This window comes from Mus pahari, chromosome 1, assembly GCF_900095145.1.
Source record: "Mus pahari chromosome 1, PAHARI_EIJ_v1.1, whole genome shotgun sequence".
NCBI classification, from domain to species: Eukaryota; Metazoa; Chordata; class Mammalia; order Rodentia; family Muridae; genus Mus; species Mus pahari.
In genome coordinates, this window is record NC_034590.1 from 112281045 (window position 1) to 112291588 (window position 10544).

The following is a 10544-nucleotide window of genomic DNA, read 5'->3' on the forward strand; positions in this document are numbered from 1 at the left end:
TTGGACTTTTCCTCCGTTTAGGGGTGGTGGTGGGAGAGTCTCCTGTAGCTTAGGCTAGCCCTTAATTCACTATGTAGCTAAGAATGACTGTGAAGTTCAGAAGGTCTATCTTTTTCTTATATCTCCAGATAGATTATAGGCACACACCGTCACACTCATTGTATGTGATGCTGGAGATGGAACCCAGGGCTTCATATATGATACATGCTAGGCAACATGATGCATTCTAGGCAGTCTAGCAACTGAGCCACATCACCGTGTGTGTGTGTGTGTGTGTGTGTGTGTGTGTGTGTGTGTGTGTGTAAAGACTCACAACTCTTTCAGAGGTCTCACCATATTTCCTTCCTCTCAGGCTGGTACATAGCCTACTTCTATAAAGCCAGCAACTCATTCTACTCAGCACCTTTCCCACCTTGGCTCCTCCCCCATCTTTCTGCAAGCCCAACCTACCTTCCTCAGCTTAAAGGTGACAGTTCCCTAGGGATTGGCCCTTCATTTCTTAACTTCACTTAGCCACATCTTCTGACCATCATGGTGGCAGTTCTCTTGCTCCAGAAGCACTTCTCTCCTGATCATAAAGAGTATCATACATCTCTTTTGGGGGGCTTGGGCTCTGGCTCTATCCTTAGCCATGTGATTTTCATTTAAATGTTTTGAAACAGCCAGATGTCCATCAACAGACAAATGGATGGATAAAGCATGAACTGACTCGGAAGGAAATATTGTTCAGCCAAGAGAAGAGATAAAACACTGTCTGGCATCATGGTGTTGGTAGACATGAGTGAGTGAAAGGAAAAACTGAAAGACCACATATTACATGATGTCATTTACAAGAACTGTCCAGAACAGGCCAATCCACAGAGACAGAAATAGACACAGGGACAAGAATGAGGGGAAGGTACTGGCTATAGGGTATGAATTTCCTTTTAATCACAATGTTCTAAGGAGCTTGGGAAAATGGCTCAGCAGATAAAGTGCTTGCCATGCAAGCACAGTGACCTGAAGCTGAATCCCCAGAACCCATGTGAATCCTGGCATGGGAGCACATTCCTGTAACCTCAGCATTGCTATGAGGCGATGGGAGACAGAGAGGACACTCACTGTAAGCTCAGGGGTCAGCCAGCTTAGAATACACAACAACAACAAAGAGACCTTGTCTCAGAAAACAGCAGGCAAAAACTGCTACTGGAGAATCTGACCTCCACAATCTGGACAATCGGCTATGGCACACACACACATGCACGCTATGGCACACACATGCACGCTATGGCACACACATGCACGCTATGGCACACACAGGCACGCTATGGCACACACACATGCACGCTATGGCACACACGTGCACGCTATGGCACACACGTGCACGCTATGGCACACACGTGCACGCTATGGCACACACATGCACACTATGGCACACACATGCACGCTATGGCACACACAGGCACGCTATGGCACACACATGCATGCTATGGCACACACAGGCACGCTATGGCACACACACACATGCACGCTATGGCACACACATGCACACTATGGCACACACATGCACGCTATGGCACACACGTGCACGCTATGGCACACACAGGCACACAGGCTAACTATGCTAAAGTTGACATGGCTGTGGTTGAACGCTTCAATGAAGTGTGTGGTGTATGATTATGTCTCAAAAATCAGCTGGAAGATTTTGACATGGCTTGTGCCCTGCCTGCTCCTTGGTACCTCTCCTTCGCAGGGGTCATTTATCCCTGGCTGTGTGACTCCATCCTTGAGCTTTCAAGCATGGGGCAAAACAGCTTTTTCTGAGAATCTGTTAGCAAATCTATCATGCTTTGCAGGCTATACAGTCAGTGTCACATGCCCTAGATTGCTAGGGAGCAAACGCTGCCACAGACATTACAAAAACACCATAAATGTTTCCCAGCAAAAGAAATACAGACACTGGAACTTCTGGTCATGTTTATGCACTACAAAATGTTATTTTAATTTTGATGTGTGTGTGTGTGTGTGTGTGTGTGTGTATGCATGTTTGTGTGGATGTGGGTGCATATGTATACTATGCGCATAAGAGTATGTGTGTGTGGGTGCATATGTTCACTATGTGTAGAAGAGTGTGTGTGAGGGTGCGTGGATGCATATGTATACTGTGTGCATAAGAATTGTGTGTGTAAGGGTGTGTGGGTGCATATGTATACTGTGTACATAAGAGTATGTGTGTGAGCGTGTGGGTGTGTATGTGCACTGTGTGTAGAAGAGCGTGTGAGAGGGTGTGTGAATGCATATGTATACTATGTGCATAAGAGTATGTGTGTGAGGATATGAGGGTGTATATGTGCACTGTGTGTAGAAGAGCGTGTGAGAGGGTGTGTGGATGCAATGTATACTGTGTGCATAAGAGTATGTATATGAGGTGTGTGGGTGCATATGTGCACTGTGTGTAGAAGAGTGTGTATGAGGGCATGTGGGTACATATGTACACAGTGTGTAGAAGAGTGTGTGTGAGGGTGTGTGGATTCATATGTATACTGTGTGCATAAGAATATGTGTGTGAGGGTGTGTGGGTGTGTACATGCACTGTGTATAGAATATGTGCAGAGGACAACCTTGGGTGTTATGCCATTTACTCTTTTGTTGTTGTTTGGGTTTTTGTTTGTTTGTTTGTTTGTTTTGTTTTAAGGCAGGACTTCTTACTGGCTTGTGTCAGGGGCTCACTAGCCAGCAGGTGCCAGGGATCCTTTTGACTCTGTCTACCCAGTGATAGGATTACAAGCTAGCATCCCTAGCTTTTAAACGTAGATTCTGGAGTTCAAAGCCAGGTCCTCATGCACAGCCAGCAGCACATGACCAACTTAGCTATCTCAGCCTGAATTTTGACTTTTTAAAACTGCTTTAATGGTTTAAAATTTTAAAATCCAATATTTATTTTATGTTATGGTGTGGGTGGTTTGCTTACATGTATATATGTGCAGTATCCACAGAGGCAAGAAGAGAGCCTCGGGCTCCTTGGAACTGGAGTGGTTGTGAGCTACTACATGGGTGCTGGGAACTGAACAAGTGAAACTGGGTCCTCTGGAAGAGCCATTAAGAACTAGTGTTCTTTAACTAGTATTCTTAACCGCTGAGCCATCTTCCCTACCCCTTTAGCTTTGGGACAGTACTAACGCAGGCAAAGCTCTTGGTACAAGCCACAGTTTTTATCCATGTGACATGTGGACTGAACCTCAATGCCCCACAGCTTCCCAAACTTAATTCATGACAGGCTGATCTTGTCCTCCTTTTCCCTCAGTCCATGTCGCTCCCAGGTTTCCTTCACAGGGAAGTCTCCATACTCATGACAGGTCAGTACCGTCTGTCTTCTTTCCCTCTAGTTGTCCATCTGTGGCCAGACCTCTTCTCCAACTAGATTTCCACTCTGCCCTTGGAGGCTGCCCCATGTCTACTCTGGTTTCCTGAGAATGGAGTTTGCCTCCCACTCTCTGAGCTCCACCTCCAAGTAAGGACAACCTGGACAAACCCAGTCAGATCAGACCCAGCCCTTGGCATTCAATCTCAGCTTTCCACATGCTGTACTGAGAGCCATCTGCCTATGTGGCTCCCTTGACACTCCATTCCCTTCCCTTGGGAATGGTGCAGACACATCCATCTTTCAACAACTGCCATCAGGTGGCTCTGAGGCACTCAGCAATGGCACCTACATTCTGTACCATCCCTGGGTCTCATGGAACAAAAGGGGAAACTCCCCAAGCTTGCTGGTGAATGACAGGCAGAGGATCAGCTGGCTCAGCATAGATGGCCTACCATTATTACACCCTGAGATCCTCACTGACACCTTGGAGAGACAGCTTGGTTCCAAGCCATGCCTTGGAAGTGGACAGTGCCACTGGGAAGAAGCTACTCGGCCTGCTAGTAGAGGACACCTTTACCAAATCATCAGACATTGGACCAAGCTGCCATACATACAACAGCAAATATTCTAGAGTGTCCTTGCTGATGGCAAGACATCCTGGAAAACAAGTGTCCCAAGCACAGGCTAGATGCAATAAAGGCAGAAGGGGAGATCCAGGTGACATGTAGTTCCCTCTAAAGTCAAAGAGAAACTAGGAAGAAGGGCTTGAAGGAGTGCTCAGTCAATAAAGTGCTTGCCATGCAGGCAAGATCCCCAGAACCCTTACACCAAGCAGAGTGTGGTGGTGTGCATGTAATCTCAGTGCTGGGAAAATAGACACAGGTGGATCCCTGGAGCTTGCTGGCCCTAGGTCCCAGAGAGACCATGCTCAAAAGCCTCACCTTCAGAGAAATGCACCTGAGTTTGATTTCTGGTCTCTGTGCATGTGCACACACACACACCCACACACACACACAAACAAGTGTGCACATATAAATATATACATACACATATACCTATATGCAAACATATACACATATATGCACAAACATGCACTTGCTTCTGTGTGCACATGCTTCTTTTATGTGCACATGAACACACACAAACATACATATATACACACATATACATGCTACAAACACACATATGTGCACATATATACACATACAAACATGCACACACATATATAAAGATCTACATACATATACACACACAAACATATACACACATAGATACACAAACTTAAATGTCCAAACACAAATATGCACACACACATCCTATAAGTCTTATTTTACACACACACATACACACACACACACACACACACACACACATATATATATATATATATATATATATATATATATATATATGTAAAGATTTAAGTTGCAGTGTCTAATGCCCAACTGTCTCAGTAACTTTTCTCATTTCTGTGACAAAAGAAACTATGTAGGGTGAACAGAATCACCAGTCATAGACAAGGATAGCAAAAATATTACTGTGACTGGGTTTCACAGGCTGAAGGTTAAGTGGAGGCACGGGAGGTATTTACATGAGCATAGACAAGCCCTGAAGTTCTGGAGATGAACAAGAACGCCAGCATCTGGAATTGAAAATGTACCAGTGGCAAATTGGATGCTGTGAAAAGAAAGGTTAATGAATTTGAAGGCACAGAAGGGGGTGGCATCCAAAGGTCAGAGCAGACAGGCACGGTGAGGAGAAGCGCAGTATCAAACACACTCCTGAATGAGAACAAGAAGTTAGGCAGAAAATACAACTGGAGAGGAAAAGAGATGAAACATTTCCAAACTAGATAAAAATCATAAGCCCACAGATCCAGAGAGCTCAGCAAAATCTGAGAACAAAGAAGATACATCACAATCGTATTATGTGAAACCAGGAAAGGAAAAAACATTCTTAGTCAGAGGAAAATGATGCATATGCATACATGCAGGAACAATCATTTGTATGCAGAGACACTAAGAGGAGATGACACAATACTCGTACATCTGTTCACTGCGACCTTTCTCAAAATAGGCAAAGGGAGAGCAAGCCTACATCCACTGGTGGGTGAATGGATACGCAGAATGTAGTTTGGCCCATTCTTCAAAATGAAGGAGAGGGTGGGACTGAAGAAATGGCTCAGTGACTGCTACTCTTGCAGAGGACCTGAGTTAGGATCCTAACCTCCACTTGACGGACCCCAACTATCTGTAATTCCAGTTACAGGAGATTCTATGCCCTCTCTGGCCTCTGTGGGCACTTCATGGGCACGGGGCACAGACATACAGAGGTAAAACACCCATACATATAGAAAGAAATAACCCCCTTTTTAATGGTGTGGGGCCAGTGAGATGGCTCAGTAGGTAAATGGTGCTTGCCACCAAGCCTGACATTCTGAGTTAGATACCAGGGACCCACATAGTGGAAGAAGAAAATCAACAAGTTGTCCTCTGACCTTGACGTGTATTGTGGTAGACATATACACACATACCTAACCAACCAAGCAATCAATCAGTATAATTTTTAAAGGTGAAGAAGGTCTGGAGATGTGACTCAGTGTGATAGCATGTTTATCTAGCATGCACTAAGCCCTGGGTTCAGTCCTTGACACCCCATACACCAGGCATAGTACTCATGCCTGTCATTCCAGCACTCAGAAGATGGAAGCAGAAAGTCATCCTTGGCTACTTAGTGAGTTCAAGGCCAGCCTGAGATACGTTAGTTCATTTTTCAAGAGAAGGAAGGAGGGAGGGAGGGAGGGAGGGAGGGAGGGAGGGAGGGAGGGAGGGAAGGCATTCTAGCCAAATGTGGTGATTCATACCTAAAATCCAGCACATAGGAGTCCAGGGCAGAGGATAGCAAGTTTGAGACCAGCCTAGTCTACATAATGAGGCAAAAGAAAGAAAAGAGAGGAAAAATGTTGGAAGTTGATAGGCTTTTAGGACACAATATTAAATGCAAAAAAATTAATCACAAAAAAGACAAGTACTAGAGAGATGACTCAGTGGTTAAGAGCACTTGCTCTTAACCCAAGTTTGACTACCAGGCAGTACCCGCTCAAATAGCCCACAATCATGTACAAGTCTAGCTCCATGGGGACTGACAGGCCCAAGTAAAAATAGATAGGTAGATGGATGGATGGATGGATAGATGGATGGATAGATAGATAGATAGATAGATAGATAGATAGATCACACAAAAATAAATTTTATTTTTTCTACAGAATAAATTTTACAAAAATAAAGGGGGAAGGTACCATGTGACTCCGTCTCTATGAGGCCCCTAGAGCCATCATATTCAAAGACACATAAGGTGGGATAATGAGTATCAGATAATTGCCTTACTGTTGTGCCCAAGCGTCCGACAAGAAGCAACTTAAGGAAGGAAGCTTTTGTCTGGCTCACAGCGCAAGGGCACAGCCAGGGGCACAGCCCATCACAGTGGTGAAGACTTAGCAAGCAGGAGCGTGAGGCACCTGGTCACATTGTATCTAAGTCAAGAAGCAGAAAGACTATGCTGGCACTCAGCTCCCTTTCTTTTTAGTCTGTGTGGAACTCCAGACTTAGGACAGTGCTACCACATTCAGGGTGGATCTTCCTTCTTCAGTTAAGCATCTCTAGAAACAACATCATGGACCCACAGACACACAGGGGAGTATTTCCTAGGTGATTCTATACCCTGTCAAGTTGACAGTCAAGATTAACCATCACAAAGATGTGGTGGGGCAGGGGCTGAAAGAAGCAACTGTACTTCAGGCTTAATGGATTGTAATTTTGGAAGGTACGGACACTCTGGAATCAGATGGCAGTGATAACTGTACAGCAATGTGAATTTGTTTGGTTTTCCCCTGAACTCTGCACCTTAAAATGGCTAAGGTGCTATGGTTTGAATGTGAAGTGTATTGTACACTTGATTCCCCAGAGAATGTGTTTTGGGATGTTTTGTGCCCTTTGAGAGGTGAAGTCAGTCCAGTTGGCACTAAGTGGGTCACTGGAGGTCATGTCTTGAGTTGTATATTCTAGCTCTGTTCACTTTCTGTCCTATCTCTGCTTCTTGACTTAGAAGTAAAGGACCACCACATAGCCCTCCCTCTGCATGCCATTCCTCTTATGATGGATTGTATCCCCTGAATCATAACCCCAAATAAACAATCCCCCTTTAAGTTGCTTCTATTAGGTATTCTGTCAAAGCAAAAAGTAACCAATACAGAATACTGGTATCAGAAGTGGGGCTGTTTCTGTGTTAAACCTGACCATGTACTGCACAGGCTTTGGAGATTGGGTTTAGAGGTGGGTATGGTTGAGTTTGTATTTGTGAGCTAACAAAGCTCTAGAATACTGTAAGAAGAACTCACTGGGCAACTAGAGTTGGGAGCCCTGAAGACCTGAATTCCATAATAACTTAGACACTGAAGACTGTGTGCATGTGGTTTCAGAGAATAAGGACTCCATTAGGAGTTGAGCTAAAGACCATTTGTGTTACATTTTGACAAGGACTGTGGCTATATTCTGTCTTTATTCTGAGTACTTGAATGTGGCTGAATTGAAAATAATAGACTAGCTTTTAATCCCAGCACTCAGGAAGCAGAGGCAGGTGGATCTCTGTGAGTTTGAGGCCAGTCTGGTCTACTGAAGGAGTTTCAGGACAGGCTAGGCTACATAGAGAAACCTCATCTTGAAAAAAATGGAAATAATAATAACAATAATAATAATAATAATAGACTAAGTTGTCTGGCAGAGGAAATTTAAAGATAACAAAGTGGGGTGTTTTTTTTGCTGTATTTAATAAGATTTACAGTGAGAGAAAGTAGAAAGCAGGGTAGAAAGGTATGAAAATGTGCAGCATCCAATTGATGCTACACATTACATCAATACAATTGTTTAACAGTGTGAAACTTACGATGAAAAGTGTTGCATTCAAAGGAGAAAGAATTAATTTATGGCTGCAGATAAGACAGCTATGGACAAAGCAGCACTAATTACTAAAGAAATTAATGCAATAAAAGAGAAGCCAGAACTCTGCTCTTGAACAGTAGAAAAGATATATTGAAGGCAAGACCACACCCATTGACCTACAATGTATAAAATGTAAATGTATTGGCAAGAGAAGGCTTGAATAGAAAGGTGGTCACAGTGTTCCCTCTTTGTTTTAGCTACCTAGGAAGTGTTCTCCCAGGATCATGCTGGACAGACACCCAGAGGTCACAGCAGGTGTGATCCAAAGCTATCAAGCTGCATGTATAGCTGGCAGCAGAACTTGGCAGTTGTGATCTCATAGAGCTGATTTTGCAAACATGCAAAATAGAAAAATTATCAGGTCACGGACATTTGCCCCAAGGTTCAAGAAAGCCACCAACTGTGTGTGGCAGGGTTGGATTCTCTTCAAGAGGTACTTTAGAGACTGTTATGTGAAGCTGTAAAGAGGAAGCCTGGATTGCATTACAATGAGGACCATGGGGCCTCTACTAAGGAAAGCTGCAAGTACTGAATAGAGTCAAGAAAGTGAGAGGGGCTGGGGATGCAGGGCTACCCATGGCTGTTGGACCTCAAACGGTTTCATCATTAGTCCTAAACGCTGGACATGGAGCTACACGGGTGCTTTTCACGTTGAACTTCAGTCTCTCCTTGCTTGGTCCCTATCCCTTCCTTTGGTATTCAAAGGTTTATTTTGTGCCATTGTGTGTTGGAAGTATATATGAGAAATAGTGATTCTTACTTTATAATAAGAGCACTCTCGTTTCATAATGAGAACACTGAACACTTAAAGTCAAGGCTGTTTATTTTGCCCAGCCTTGGACATCAACATGGTCCCAGGAAGCATGGTCATTAGTGGTAATGTGAGCCACTGACGTAGACATAGAACCATACTGCCTCACAGCCATGGTCCTCAGTAGCAGCATAGGCCGGGACTTCACCAAGACCCTAGGTGGCAGGGCAGGCTACTCATAACAGGCTGTTGCTCTTCACCCTCGTGTCTCCAGTTCTGTCTCTCTCCATAATGCTCAAATGGTTCTGGTTCCCTTTCTCTCCCATCTGTCCACCACACACTACACATTGTAACAGCTTCTGGATGTCCTCTGCCTGCCCATGCCATATGGCTTCAAGATATTATTGTTTAACAGTGTGAAACTTATTTTGTTTTATCTTATTTTACAGGGCTTCACTGTTAAGAGATTGCCTTGTATGTCAGAGGTGATGTTATACTTTGGACAACAAAACTGTAACGACTTTAGAAACATAGTTCATTTTATATTGTGAGACGGCTATGAATGAACCTTGGAGACCAGAGGTAGAATGTATGGCTTAAAGGTGAAATGTCCCTTCACAGACTCGCGTATGGAAACATTTGGTCCCCCGCTGTTGGCACGGTTCGGGGAGGTTGTAGCACCTTTGAGATATCGGGACTAGCGGGAGGAAGTGGGTTTCTGGGAGGTAGATCTTGAGATTGATAACTTAGTCCTTCTTTCTTTCTACTTGCTCATTATAAAAGAGATGGAACCCTCCCCATCACACACCGGGAAGCAACTGAAAGTCACTCCTGCCATTCCTCCATGACAGGTTGTACCCTCGGAACTTGCAGCTAGGAAAGCCAAGCACTGGGTTTGAAAAGTTAAAATACAGTTTACAAAAGCCAGATTGATCAAGGGAAAAAAGGAAAGGGAGAGGGGAGGGGGAGGGGGAGGGGGAGGGGCAGAGGGAGGGGAGGGGCAGAGGGAGGGGAAAGGAGGGGGAGGGGAGAAGAGGGGGAGGGGGATAGGAAAGGAAAAAGGAAAGGAAAGGAAAGGAAAGGAAAGGAAAGGAAAGGAAAGGAAAGGAAAACTCACTAGGTCTGCACAGCAAGAGTGAGTGAGAACAGAATCACAGGCCCGTGGATCGGAAACACACATCTAACTTTGTGCCATTAATGTATCAACTTAGCTGAGATAGGGATATTTCCTGAAAGACACAAACTAAGAAGCATAAGCATAAGAAGCATGAAAGCAGATAAACGTAATAGTCCTGTATCTACTCAGTAAATTAAATTTGTGGGCACGCAGTAAGATTTTTTTTATTAATTTGACACAAACTAGAGTCAACTGAGAAAACATCCTCACCAGGCTGCCTGCTGGCACATCTATGGGCTCCCTCCCTCTCCCCCTCCCCCTCCCCCTCCCCCTCCC